The sequence below is a fragment of the Macaca mulatta genome, chromosome 12 (genome assembly GCF_049350105.2).
Source record: "Macaca mulatta isolate MMU2019108-1 chromosome 12, T2T-MMU8v2.0, whole genome shotgun sequence".
Classification (NCBI taxonomy): Eukaryota; Metazoa; Chordata; class Mammalia; order Primates; family Cercopithecidae; genus Macaca; species Macaca mulatta.
Window position 1 is genome coordinate 94069916 of NC_133417.1, and position 14643 is coordinate 94084558.

Sequence of the window (14643 nt, forward strand, 5' to 3'; positions counted from 1 at the left end):
TAAAAGTCCCTAAAATTATGTTAGATATTCTCTAGCCATTAACTAAAATTCTTCCACGCAGAAATAATATACAACACAACACGTGTTACAAAAATTTTAAATCTCTTATTCAGACAAATGTTTGCGCTGATCATTTTTCCCTGTGAGCTGTGAGACTGTGAGTTCCTCGACAGCCAGAACTGTGTTTACCTCAGCAACGTTCACATTTAATGTCATACAATCCGTCTTTGATAAATGTGTGTGTAGCGTGGATGAATGCAGATGTGAATGAGGAAAGTAAGGAACTAGTACATTGATACGCCTATTATAAAGATAAGCACTTTTAGCTCTCTTTCCTCCTTCCCTAATCTTTCCAGAGAGGATGTGCACTTAGGACCGCTTTTTTGAATGAAAGGGAATGGTCACTTGGTGGTTTTTACCAGGTGTGTCCCTGACATTCAGGCCTCTGTGTAACCAGAAAGGAAGAAGATTGTGTCAGTCACAAAAGTTCATATTTTAGAACCACCTTCAGCAGGCTATAGCAACCCTTCAGCCTTCCTGACCCAGCTGATTTAGGTCCCTTTTGGGATTGTAAAGATCTGGGTTACCATTATTTAAAGTTTCTCTGACTGTAGAGGTCTTTGAGAGACTATAATCATGACACCGTCAGCCGGTGGCCTCATGAAGTGGAGAGAGAATGCCTTGTGGGACAAAGGAGGAGGTAGTAAAGCAGCCCACGTGTCCGTCTGGATGCCACAGATGCTGCCTTTAGTAATGCACAGCAGAGCGTGGGCTGCTGGATGGGGTTCCAGAGAACCTACCAAGGAAATCCTTCCCTTCCTTCTGCTCTAGGGCACTGTTTCTCATTAGAAGGGAAAGATGAAGAGGGACAGCATTCAGTTCCGTCTTTAGACCCTGCAGAGGAGATGCCCAAAATTCCACATTCCTCATTTTGTTTTCCTTAAAAATTTCCAAATTTAAAAGTTAGATACATATGAAGCCACCAGGGATAACTGAGGGGGATCTATTCCATACTTTGACAATTTATTCTATCTCAGCCTCAAGATCTATGGGATGGTGGGAAGATAAGTATGTATGGGGCAGGCCTATGGGGTTTTACATCTTCTGTTCTTCAATTCACTACAAAGACTTTTACTTTCTAGTGAGCCCCGCAAGCGTAAATCTAGTTTTAGGATAGTTATCCAAATTATTATTTTTTCTGTGCCCTGCTCCTTTTTCCTTGTACCAACTGAACAAGAGTAGGCATTCAATAATTATTTGAGCTGAGTTAAATTTCTGTTCCACTAAGGACAATCATGTTTTATATTCTGAAGCAATATAATGACAATTGTGAAAATTGTCCTTGAAATCTGAAAAATTAAAAAGAAGACAACTCATAGAAAGCATTCATTTCAATGCGTTTCAGTGAGCATATGAATTTTAAAAATTAGATAAACTGTGAAGTTGGTTGGTTTCTTCAGTGCAACCATTAAATGCTTTCCAATCTCATAAGCAAAGTTTTTCAGTTAACTAGTAAAACTGTTTTTACTTTACTTAAAATGGAAAAAATAGAAAGGAAAAACTCTCATATTAAGTACTACTTAAGTTTTTTTCCATGTATCATTGGGAAATCTAAATGACTGTGGCCAAAATGTGAAACTAAAACTACACATACTGCACATGCAATGCTCATCTACAATTCTGTCTGGAAGAACAGATTTCAGTCTGCTAATGCATTTGACATAGATTTTTTTTTTCCCCAAATACATACTTCAAACTACTAAATAGTTGCAAAACACCACAAAGAGAATTGAGCCAACTCTATAATCTATACACTAGAAATTTCAGCTGTAATTTTTATAGCCAACCTTAGTTCTAATCTTAAATATTAATCCTCAGTGAATAAGTTTGGTACAGAGCTATGCCAAATGTGTCTGCCTACCTAAATACATGAAAAATTTGTAATTGTTCTGAATGATGTCTACTTAATCTCTCCTAGCCTAATATTGCTTGAGATAAACAGGAGAACCAAAAATCTGCTTAGCTATTTCTCTTTCAAAGGAGAAGTAAATATTCAGTAATATATAATATCCACATTCCAGATTTCCTTCATCTCCTTCCAGTCTTAGCTCAAATGTTACCTACTCTGGACACTTTACCAAAAAAATTGCACATGACTACACACACATACAATCATAACACTCTCAATTCACCAATTCTTATTCTTTTTTTTTCTTTTAATGTAGTAGTTATCGCTTTCAAGCCTACTATATATTGAATTTATTATGTTTATTGTTTGTCACCCCACGATAGAATTATAGCACTGTGAGAACAGATATAATTTATTTTGCTTCCTTTGTTGATATATCCTGATATCCTAGAATAGTGTCAGGATCACAGTAAATGCTCAAGAAGTATTTGTCGAATTAATTTGTTGAATATTAGTTGTTTGCTTAAGAAGCTTTATATGGTAAAGTTATTTTGTAATATTCTTTTTTATATAAAAAGGGACTTTTATATCTAAAGTCAGTTGTAAGAATACCAAGTAAGAGATCTACGCCACATTGAATACAAAATGATATGCTTCAACCCTGGGCTATTACCTGATTTTTAGAGAAGCCCCATTTTAGCTGCTTATTTAAATGTGGGCCAAACCTACAAGGCTTTAAAATACCATGAATTATAGGAATATGATGTATTATCATTTATTCCAGACATTATACCCTAAGAAGAGCATATATTTTACTCATTTTTGTAACCACAAATAATTACTGTGTTTTAAGAGAATATTCATTATTGTATACTCCATGAGTATAAAATTAAATATTTTACATAAAACATTTTAGAATCAATTTAACTCTGTATTTTATTATGTCTTTGCAGCTGCATTTTGCCTTCTTTTTCAATTTTCCCTGATACAGAAGAATATTTAGGGCCTCTAGAGAAAATCCAGACATTGTAGTCAGCTTATTTCTTCCAATTCATTCTTTATTCTCTGCTCTTGCCTTGAGCAAGTTGAAATTTCTTTTACAATCCACCAAACATTCCACAGTTCTCAATGGCTCTTTGATCCCATTCATTTCACTACCAAGGATTCTAAAATATTTTGAAGAAAATTTCTAAGAGGAATTTAAAGGGATGCCTCTTCCTGCATTACTCCCTCTGGAGCTCAGTTCTGGAGGCATGGGGTGAAGGGAGACTAGTGCTGTCATCCCAAAGGCCAATTTCTCATTTTACCCTCTTGGAAATATGTAGTAACTTGAATTAGTATTCAGTTTTGTTCTGCTTTACATAGATTTAATTTACATCTATTTTGTAGCTATTAAAAAATAAGTGATTTTGCTGAAGAACAAAACTAAAACTAGATTTTACTCTTCTTTCTGGCATTACTTTCCAAGTCACTTCCAGAACATGTAATAGAATATTTAAATAAAATTGTAATTATTATTTCGGAACCTAAATTCATCTCTTAATCTTCATATTTAGTTTATCCCTTATAATGTGAATAATTGTATGGAAGCCAATTTATTTATTGCATGTTTAACATCAAAACTCAATATGCTCTGAATCTCAAAACCAGCCAAATGCCATAGTCATACTTGGTATGAGAAAGAGAAGTTGTTGCATTTACTGGAAAGTTATATCAATAACTTTTTAGATGCACAGCAAAGCTCATCATTGGGTAATTTCTCTACTTGTAGGGAGAACAAAAGACAAGAAAAGCAAACAGACAAGGAGGATGAAGAGAGGAATGAGGGAGAGGGGGAGAGGAAGGAGGAAGAGACAATCATCTTCTTTCCATATAACTTTACTACATCAAGAAGGAGGTTTTACAAGTTTCTTTAGAAAATAACAGAATTAACCTGAAGATACTTCTTTATCCTATTAGGAAAAGTATAAAGAATGAATCCAAGATTTTTCACCTACAAATCCATGTGCTTCTAAGGAGAAGTTGCTATTTTCCTTAACAAGTAAACATGGGCAAACTTTATTGGAATTTCAAAAGTTTTAGATTATTACTTAATGTTATTCATCCTGCTTTTTTAAATTCTGAATTTTATCATTATTGTATAACTCACATTTTAATTTCTTTAAGCATGGTGACTATGAATAAAATATCTGTAAAGGAAAATAATACTCTTGTCATTTTCTTTAAATACCCATGGAAAGATTTAAAGTCTCTAAAATCTTTCGATAATTTGCTTAATTCCAAGTAACTACAGAACACTTATTTCTTGCTAATACAGTCATTAGGACATGCTGAGGAGAAACTAGGAGTATAAAATTTAGTTTGGACAAAAGATTACATTGTTTACTAGTCAACTGATTATTACTAAATTAATAAATGAAAAGTTTGCCTCAATTCTTCTACTTGTTAACATATAGAAAAAGATAAAATAGGAGCCATTACTTTTGGGTAAAAGAAATATTTAAAGGTGTCATAAATAAGTTTGCTTTAAAGTGTGGTCGAAATCTCATCCTAAATTTGTCAATCTGGAAAAAGGAATAGCGTCATTAGTTAATTCATTTAATCGACAGTTATTTATCTAGCAAATTAACAACAATTTTATTAAATACTTGTTTAGTACAAAAGCAAACTTTGGATCAGAGAATGAGACATTTTGAGTTCAACTTCCTTGCCAAAAACAACCAGAATATACAGAAGTTGTAAAAGATAATGAATTTTTTGTAGAATAATTTTGCTCATATGTATATTTCACTAGTGCATTCTGGAAAAATTACATATACACTGAAACTTCATAAACTCATTCTATTTTCTCATTTCTCTAACCTATATGTATCCTGGGGCCTTTTGAATTATTGGTCCTTATCTTGGAAATCTTCCTCTGTGTTTTGAGAGGTTTTTGTCTAATGCTGTTTATTTTCATTAATTACAACTAAGTCTGGGGAACATCAACCTGAGGATTTCCTATTATCCAAAACAAAAACAACCTTCAATCATTATGGAAATATAAAATTCTCTTTATAAAAGCAAACTTCAAATTAGCAAGGGTGAACAGAATACAGAATAACATTACATTCTCTTATGAGTATATCACCTATTGACTCTCCTTTGGTGTCCTATTTGATAATGAAATATATTTTAAACCCTTAGACAGCAAGACAGTCTGGATACATAGCAGAGAGAAAGTGGAAACCCATAAATGCAAATCATTCAATGATCCCTAAGAATATACCAGCCATAATAATGGCTAAGGCCACAGTTCTGAGATCCCCTGTGTGAGTTTCAGTCCTCCCTGTATGTTTTAGTCTTCCAACACCTTTGGCATTAAGAATGTGTTCAAATCATAAAATAAATACATTTATTCTTAAAGCAAACATCAAAATAACATAATGTATGAATTTTGATAACATGTTTATTTATTCAACAAATATTTATCTGTTATTTTGCCAAGCACTGGGAATACAGTTAAAGTAATGAATTCCTCCCTACCTTTAAGGAGTTTACAGACTACTGAGAGAACCAGTGCAGTAACAGATTATTAGAACATAATTTTTTAAACGTAAATTTATAGGCAAACCTTGGTTGTTGTGGGAACACATAGGAAGGGCATATCATCTAGGCTGGAGGTCAGAGAAGTCAAAAGATTTCTAGGATTTGAGTTCTTTAACTTCCTTAATTCCTTTCTTTAATTTATTGTTTTGAGGGTTGCTTTTTTTTTTAAGTGAGAAAATTAAAATCCAAAGCAGTGTCTTCCAAAAATTCATTTCCAAGGTATATAATATTATTACCCCTGGCTCCTTGCTGGTAATTCGCAATAGATTCCTTCTCTCTACCAACTGACCAGGATGGATCTGAAGGAGCCCAGGTACTCCCTCTCAACCATGACTCTGATTTTAACTTCTTTACCATCTCTTCCTTTGCCTGAGGGTAAAACGACAGCATTCTTGTTTCTAAACCAACTGGTATGTCCATGGGAGGGTGCCTTGGAGGAGGGGTGGGGCTCTTGTGGTGGTGCGGGCCAGCAGTCCAGAAGCCAAGACAGTGGCGCACAGTAACATGGCAGGAACCATTTGTTGCCGATGACTAACTAACTCTAGCCACACTGGGACAAACTATAAAAGCATTTTTCTAGGTCCAATTCCATAGTCTTTCTTCAATTGTAGACACAGAATTCTGGATTATTGTGTTTTGACATTTTAGGAAGTAAAAAAAAAATAGTATAATGTCTAGTTTGAAAGAAGCTGACTTTTGTAATTTAGAAAACACTGTGAAGTAAGATATTAAATACCCATACTAAAAGTTTATTTTATTTATACTTAGCACATCCACTTATACTCATTTTCGTAGATTACTTAAGTATTTATTGAGTCTACTTACTATATGCCTGACTCTATCCCATGGAGGAAAGACACAAAAGTTAAAGACACACAAGCTACTCTAGAGGAGCTTTGAGGAAAGTTTATAAAATCACATTTTTAACAAATATTTACTAAGAACATTCAAAATGTAAAGTATCTTCTATCTAGTTGTTTCTTCAATGACCACATAGTTTATATAAGATACTAGGTATGAGAATTACAAATAAGAAATCTGAAAAGATGATATCACTATAAGCTGAAATTATCTGAGGAGGGGTGAGTAGAAGTGGGTTCTTAAGCAGGCCTTGAAAAATGGAAGGTATTTGAGATTGTGGGAGTAAGGAAAACTCTGCCTGGAAAAAAGGCAGGGAACCACCTAAAACAGGAATAGAGAGGGGGGAAAACATGTCATATACGTAGCATCAGGAGGCGATGGTTTAATTTATCGAAAAAAGGAGGTGATGAGAATACTTGGTACAAGTGATACCTCTTCCACTAGGAAAGGTTTAACGACATGCCCACATGTGGTCATTCTCTTCTCTTGCCCTCATCTCACCTTATTCATACACCTGGCAAATACCTGCAACATTCTATTACACTAATTGGTTTGTTTGCATGTAAACTCTACTGGGCTGTACATTTCTTGAGAATGAAAAACATTTAATTTCTCTCTATATCATGAGTCTATTAAAGTGCCTGATACATGGAAAACATCCAATAAATGCTTGCTGAATAAATGAATAAAGGTAATAAATAAAAGAATGTATAAGAAGCTTTCAGGAATATTAATGTAACTACATAATTAAAGATAAATCAGAAATAAATGAGACCAAAGGCCACGAGTGGAAAATGTCATAATGGAGTTAGGAGAAACAGTAGTTACGAAAAGAGAGAGGTAAAGCCAGGAGACACTAGGTAGAAAATATGAAGGGTTTGATGAAGTTTGGGTGGGATAAAGTATTTAATTTTTTTTTTTTTGAAACAGAGTTTTGCTCTTGTTGCCCAGGCTGGAGTGCAATGCCATGATCTTGGCTCACCGCAACCTCTGCCTCCCAGGTTCAAATGATTCTCCTACTTCAGCCTCCTGAGTAGCTGGGACTAAAGGCATATGTCATCACGCACAGCTAATTTTGTATTTTCAGTAGAGACAAGATTTCACCGGTTGGTCAGGTTGGTCTCGAACTGCTGACCTCAAGTGATCCACCCACCTCGGCCTCCCAGAGTGCTGGGATTATAGGTGTGAGCCACTGCGCCAGGCCTAAAAATTTTTAAAGATAATTTCAGAGTCTCATAAATGAATGGAGGAAGAAATACCTACTGTGTACTTTGGGTTAAATTGTGTCCCGCTAAAAGATACACTGAATTGCTAATCCTCTGTACTTCAGAATGTGACATTATTTGAAAATAAGGTCATTGAAGATGACCTAATTAGTTAAGATGAAGTCATACTGGAATATGATGGGCCCTTAATCCAATATGACTAGTGTCCTTATAAGGAGGGAAGAGGGGAAGAGACACAGAGACTCAGACACTCATTTCTGTTGTCAAAAGCCACCCAGTTTGTGGTACCTTGTTATCAAGCAGCCCTAGGAAAGTAACACAGGTGTATGGTCTAGACATTGAATGAACTAAAAGTTTTGGAGAGATAAACAAATTTTATTTTAAAAATTCTAAACTCTATGTAAAGCATGTTGGAGTGAATCTTAGGGAAGAATAACCCAGTAGAAATATTAATGGCAGCTATTAATTGTGTTCTAAGAGTTATGCTAAGTGCCTGATAAAAATTTTCCAGGTAGTCCTAACAATCATCCTGGTAGAGGCTTGGAGTCAATCATGATCACAAAGCTAGTGAGTGGCAGAGCCAATAATTAAAAAAATATACACCCGTAACTATTATATATTGTGTTAGACAACCAGACTGCTATGTTAGAGAAGAGATAAGGGGATGGCACATTTACATGTACAAAAGTCTTAAGTCACACTCTAAATGTGGATTTTGAATAAGAGAGTGGTAAAGTGACAAATAGAGCTCCTATGAAGAATGAAGAGCAATAGAAGCCTGGGTTAAAGAAAAAACAGGTAAAGCATGGTTTACCTTAGAGATGAGAAAAGGAAGTGATTAAGAAGGGTGTTTTAAAAGAAAATGTGTTAGAACGAGAAGCAATTAAAATATACTAAGATTGTGAACCCCATTCTTTCTATTCATTTCCCAACTCTAAATGGTGGAAATTTCATTTCCTGGTGCTCTGCCTGTGTAGTCACCAAATGTTACCATCCTAATATCCGGTGAAATTTCCCCTAGCTTTCCTGAGGCCTCACAGGATATTGATGGGGGAAAGACTATCTCCATGACATGAATAAGTCTTTCAGTTATTTTAATGAGTAGGGTTAGTAAATGATTGCATACCAACTATTATTTAGTTCTTTTTAGATTAGTTTATAGGGCGCAGGAAATGAAATTTTTCCCCAGAATATTCAGCTTGCATTATATAAACATGACTCCCTTCAGCAAACAGAATGCACTATGCTTGCTATTTCATTTAAACTAAACAGGGGATGATAAAAAAGTCATTGAGGAAAAGTTCAATAAAATTCAACATTATAAAATACAATTTAAATAAAACTATCAACTGTCACTTTTTAAATTACATTACATTCATGTTTTCATTTTCTTTAATTTTTCTGAAGTCTGAACTAGTATTTTAAAAAGTTCCTAACTGTGTTTTCCTTTGTTTTATTTTTTTAATTTAATCTTTGCTATAGATTTGAAAATGGAATCTTCCTTCCAGGACCAACTTATAACTTCAATTTTTTCCTGTTTAGTAACTGTCAGGTTAGTCACAATAGATTTGACTGGCAATAAGGATTAGAAATAAAAGCAAATAATGAAACAAATGTAATTGCTCAGTTTGTTTTATAGTGATAAAAGCATATGATCTAATAAAAAATTCTAAATATGATACATTTGCATACTGATTTAATGGAAGATAACTGAGTGAATCTGGATATTCTTATGATGTTAATGGAATAGCAATGACTAAAAATTATTTAATGGAATTTTACGGGCTAAATATCAAGTATAAAGAATTATGGGATTTATCATGAACTCAACCAAACTTTTCATGACTGGACCACACTATCAAATGAGATGATAAGATGTGCTAGATACAAAAAGAAGCTCAAGGTATGTATCCACCAACAGAAACCTCTCTGATGTTGCAGAGGTTCAACCATAAGGGAATAAGGCCATTCACAGTATCTGAATTGGTAAATAGAACAGTCAAGTCGATTTAGAGGCATTATTTTATGTCCAGTTACATTTACCAATGACTTCCCTGAGAGTTAGGAATTCTAAGGCATAGACAAAATTATTCTGCATATCCACACCAAATTGCACATACAGCAGTATTCACATACAGTTGACTCTTGAGCAACACGGGTTTGAACTGCATGGGTCCACTTATAAGGAGATTTCCTTCCACCTCTGCCACCCCTAGACAAACCCCTTCTCTTCCTCCTCTTCAGCCTACTCAAAGTGAAGACAATAAGAATGACTACATTTATGATGATCCACATCCACTTAATAAATCATAAATATATTTTCCCTTCCTTACGGTTTTCTTAAGAACATCTTCCTTTTTCTAGCTTCATTTATTATAAGAATACAATATATAATACAAACAACATATAAAATACATGATAATCATCTGTTTATGTTATAGGTAAGGTTTCCAGTCAACAGTCAGCTATTAGTAGTTAATTTTGGGGGGAGTTAAAAAGTTGTATGTGGATTTTCAACTGCACAAGCACCCATAACTCCCATATTGTTTGAGAGATGACTGTATGCAACATGATTCTTCCACATCTCATAAAATTAAAAGAAAGTTGCTTATTATTTATGGGACCCAGGCTTTGGATTCCTTTAACTATAGATGGATAGGTGAAGAGTTTAGTCAAAACTTACAGGAATATGAAATCTGCAATGATAACCCTCTCCCAGCCATGACTTTACACTACTTTATACCAGCCTATACATGATAAATTACCAACTCCACTACATATGTTCTCAAGTTTTCAGAAATTTAAAAATTTATTTTTATACAGGAACTATGTTATACTTAAAATTTATTGGAGATTAATTTCACTTAACAATCATTCACCTTGTTCATCTTAAGATTTAAATATTAGAAATATTAGTAAAGAAAAAAAAATATGATGAAAAAGTAGCAAAATGTATATTACCTAAAAGTCAGTATATGTGGATTCTTTCCAATGGTAATATTTTGTGTAATGAGAAGAGTTTATGGAAAATTTCTTTAGGTTATGATTATTAAACCCAAAGTAATATTTTTATTTTAAAATGTTAATATCTAGTGTTTATTACCAAAAGTATTTATTTCTCTTTCTTAAAGTTATTAAAAAATAAGATTTTTTATTTCTTTTCATAGTGCTAAACAAGAATAAATTTCAAGAAAAGTGACATGGCACTTAGAGCACATCAAGTGAAACATTCTGCAGAATTTCTTAAGAGGAAAGAGGAAATCAGCTCTTTGGCTTCTAAAACTCAGGAAGAATAAATTAAGTTTTTTAGTAAAGCATGTAAGTCAAATCTAATTTCCCCTACAGAGGTAGCATTATAATAATAAAATGCATTCCAAACCAAGGGACTAATAACAACGTAACAAAAAATGGCCACATTTAGTAAATGAAATATATGCAGTCCAGTGTGCCATGTAGGGGATTTGAAGTGGTCTTGGCAGGGTTAGGAAACAGACTGGGGTCTCCAAAGAAATATCCACAGAAATACTGCACTGCATGGAATGCTAAAGCCATGAGCAGAGACAATAGTTTTCCATCCAACAAATACTGAGTACCTATTATGTGCCATTTATTCTTTAGGTGTCAAAACTGAACAAAACAAAAGACACCCTTCTAACTCCAAGTAGCTATATCCTAATGAGGAAGACAATCAGATAACCAAGCAACTAAAGTACATAACGATAAGCAACTTACAGAAAGAAATACAGAGTGCTAAGGGAGTGTGTACAAGCATTGCTTAGCCATTGTAGGGGGATTGGGATACCTTTTCTGGTGGAAGTGATGTATGAACTGAGAATTGAGAAAGAAGTAGAATTTATCCAGGAACCATTTGTAATTCAATACAGTTAAAAGGGAAAGACAAGAAAAAAAAAAAAATGGAAAGCAAACTTGAATGGTTAAAAAAGGGACAAGGTGGGGGCGCGGAGCAAGATGGCCGAATAGGAACAGCTCCAGTCTCCAACTCCCAGCGCGAGCGACACAGAAGACCGGTGATTTCTGCATTTTCAACTGAGGTACTGGGTTCATCTCACTGGGGAGTGCCAGACGATCGGTGCTGGTCAGCTGCTGCAGCCCCACCAGCGAGAGCTGAAGCAGGGCGAGGCATTGCCTCACCTGGGAAGCGCAAGGGGGAAGGGAATCCCTTTTCCTAGCCAGGGGAACTGAGACACACAACACCTGGAAAATCGGGTAACTCCCACCCCAATACTGCACTTTAAGCAAACAGGCACACCAGGAGATCATATCCCACACCTGGCCGGGAGGGTCCCACACCCACGGAGCCTCCCTCATTGCTAGCACAGCAGTCTGTGATCTACCGGCAAGGCAGCAGCAAGGCTGGGGGAGGGGCGCCCGCCATTGCTGAGGCTTAAGTAGGTAAACAAAGCTGCTGGGAAGCTCGAACTGGGTGGAGCTCACAGCAGCTCAAGGAAACCTGCCTGTCTCTGTAGAATCCACCTCTGGGGACAGGGCACAGTAAACAATAACAAACACAGCCGAAACCTCTGCAGACGCAAACGACTCTGTCTGACAGCTTTGAAGAGAGCAGTGGATCTCCCAACACGGAGGCTGAGATCTGAGAAGGGACAGACTCCCTGCTCAAGTGGGTCCCTGACCCCTGAGCAGCCTAACTGGGAGACATCCCCCACTAGGGGCAGTCTAACACCCCATACCTCACAGGGTGGAGTACACCCCTGAGAGGAAGCTTCCAAAGCAAGAATCAGACAAGTACACTCGCTGTTCAGAAATATTCTATCTTCTGCAGCCTCTGCTGCTGATACCCAGGCAAACAGGGTCTGGAGTGGACCTCAAGCAATCTCCAACAGATCTACAGCTGAGGGTCCTGACTGTTAGAAGGAAAACTATCAAACAGGAAGGACACCTACACCAAAACCCCATCAGTACATCACCATCATCAAAGACCAGAGGCAGATAAAACCACAAAGATGGGGAAAAAGCAGGGCAGAAAAGCTGGAAATTCAAAAAATAAGAGCGCATCTCCCCCGGCAAAGGAGCGCAGCTCATCGCCAGCAACGGATCAAAGCTGGACGGAGAATGACTTTGACGAGATGAGAGAAGAAGGCTTCAGTCCATCAAATTTCTCAGAGCTAAAGGAGGAATTACGTACCCAGCGCAAAGAAACTAAAAATCTTGAAAAAAAAGTGGAAGAATTGATGGCTAGAGAAATTAATGCAGAGAAGGTCCTAAAGGTAATGAAAGAGATGAAAACCATGACACGAGAAATACGTGACAAATGCACAAGCTTCAGTAACCGACTCGATCAACTGGAAGAAAGAGTATCAGCGATTGACGATCAAATGAATGAAATGAAGCGAGAAGAGAAACCAAAAGAAAAAAGAAGAAAAAGAAATGAACAAAGCCTTCAAGAAGTATGGGATTATGTAAAAAGACCAAATCTACGTCTGATTGGGGTGCCTGAAAGTGAGGGGGAAAATGGAACCAAGTTGGAAAACACTCTTCAGGATATCATCCAGGAGAACTTCCCCAACCTAGTAGGGCAGGCCAACATTCAAATCCAGGAAATACAGAGAACGCCACAAAGATACTCCTCGAGAAGAGCAACTCCAAGACACATAATTGCCAGATTCACCAAAGTTGAAATGAAGGAAAAAATCTTAAGGGCAGCCAGAGAGAAAGGTCGGGTTACCCACAAAGGGAAGCCCATCAGACTAACAGCAGATCTCTCAGCAGAAACTCTCCAAGCCAGAAGAGAGTGGGGGCCAATATTCAACATTCTTAAAGAAAAGAATTTTAAACCCAGAATTTCATATCCAGCCAAACTAAGTTTCATAAGTGAAGGAGAAATAAAATCCTTTACAGATAAGCAAATGCTTAGAGATTTTGTCACCACTAGGCCTGCCTTACAAGAGACCCTGAAGGAAGCACTAAACATGGAAAGGAACAACCGGTACCAGCCATTGCAAAAACATGCCAAAATGTAAAGACCATCGAGGCTAGGAAGAAACTGCATCAACTAACGAGCAAAATAACCAGTTAATATCATAATGGCAGGATCAAGTTCACACATAACAATCTTAACCTTAAATGTAAATGGACTAAATGCTCCAATTAAAAGACACAGACTGGCAAACTAGATAAAGAGTCAAGACCCATCAGTCTGCTGTATTCAGGAGACCCATCTCACACGCAGAGACATACATAGGCTCAAAATAAAGGGATGGAGGAAGATTTACCAAGCAAATGGAGAACAAAAAAAAGCGGGGGTTGCAATACTAGTCTCTGATAAAACAGACTTTAAACCATCAAAGATCAAAAGAGACCAAGAAGGCCATTACATAATGGTAAAGAGATCAATTCAACAGGAAGAGCTAACTATCCTAAATATATATGCACCCAATACAGGAGCACCCAGATTCATCAAGCAAGTCCTTAGAGACTTACAAAGAGACTTAGACTCCCATACAATAATAATGGGAGACTTCAACACTCCACTGTCAACATTAGACAGATCAACGAGACAGAAAGTTAACAAGGATATCCAGGAATTGAACTCATCTCTGCAGCAAGCAGACCTAATAGACATCTTTAGAACTCTCCACCCCAAATCAACAGAATATACATTCTTCTCAGCACCACATTGTACTAAGTAAAGCACTCCTCAGCAAATGTACAAGAACAGAAATTATAACAAACTGTCTCTCAGACCACAGTGCAATCAAACTAGAACTCAGGACTAAGAAACTCAATCAAAACCGCTCAACTACATGGAAACTGAACAACCTGCTCCTGAACGACTACTGGGTACATAACGAAATGAAGGCAGAAATAAAGATGTTCTTTGAAACCAATGAGAACAAAGATACAACATACCAGAATCTCTGGGACACATTTAAAGCAGTGTGTAGAAGGAAATTTATAGCACTAAATGCCCACAAAAGAAAGCAGGAAAGATCTAAAATTGACACTCTAACATCGCAATTAAAAGAACTAGAGAAGCAAGAGCAAACACATTCGAAAGCTAGCAGAAGGCAAGAAATAACT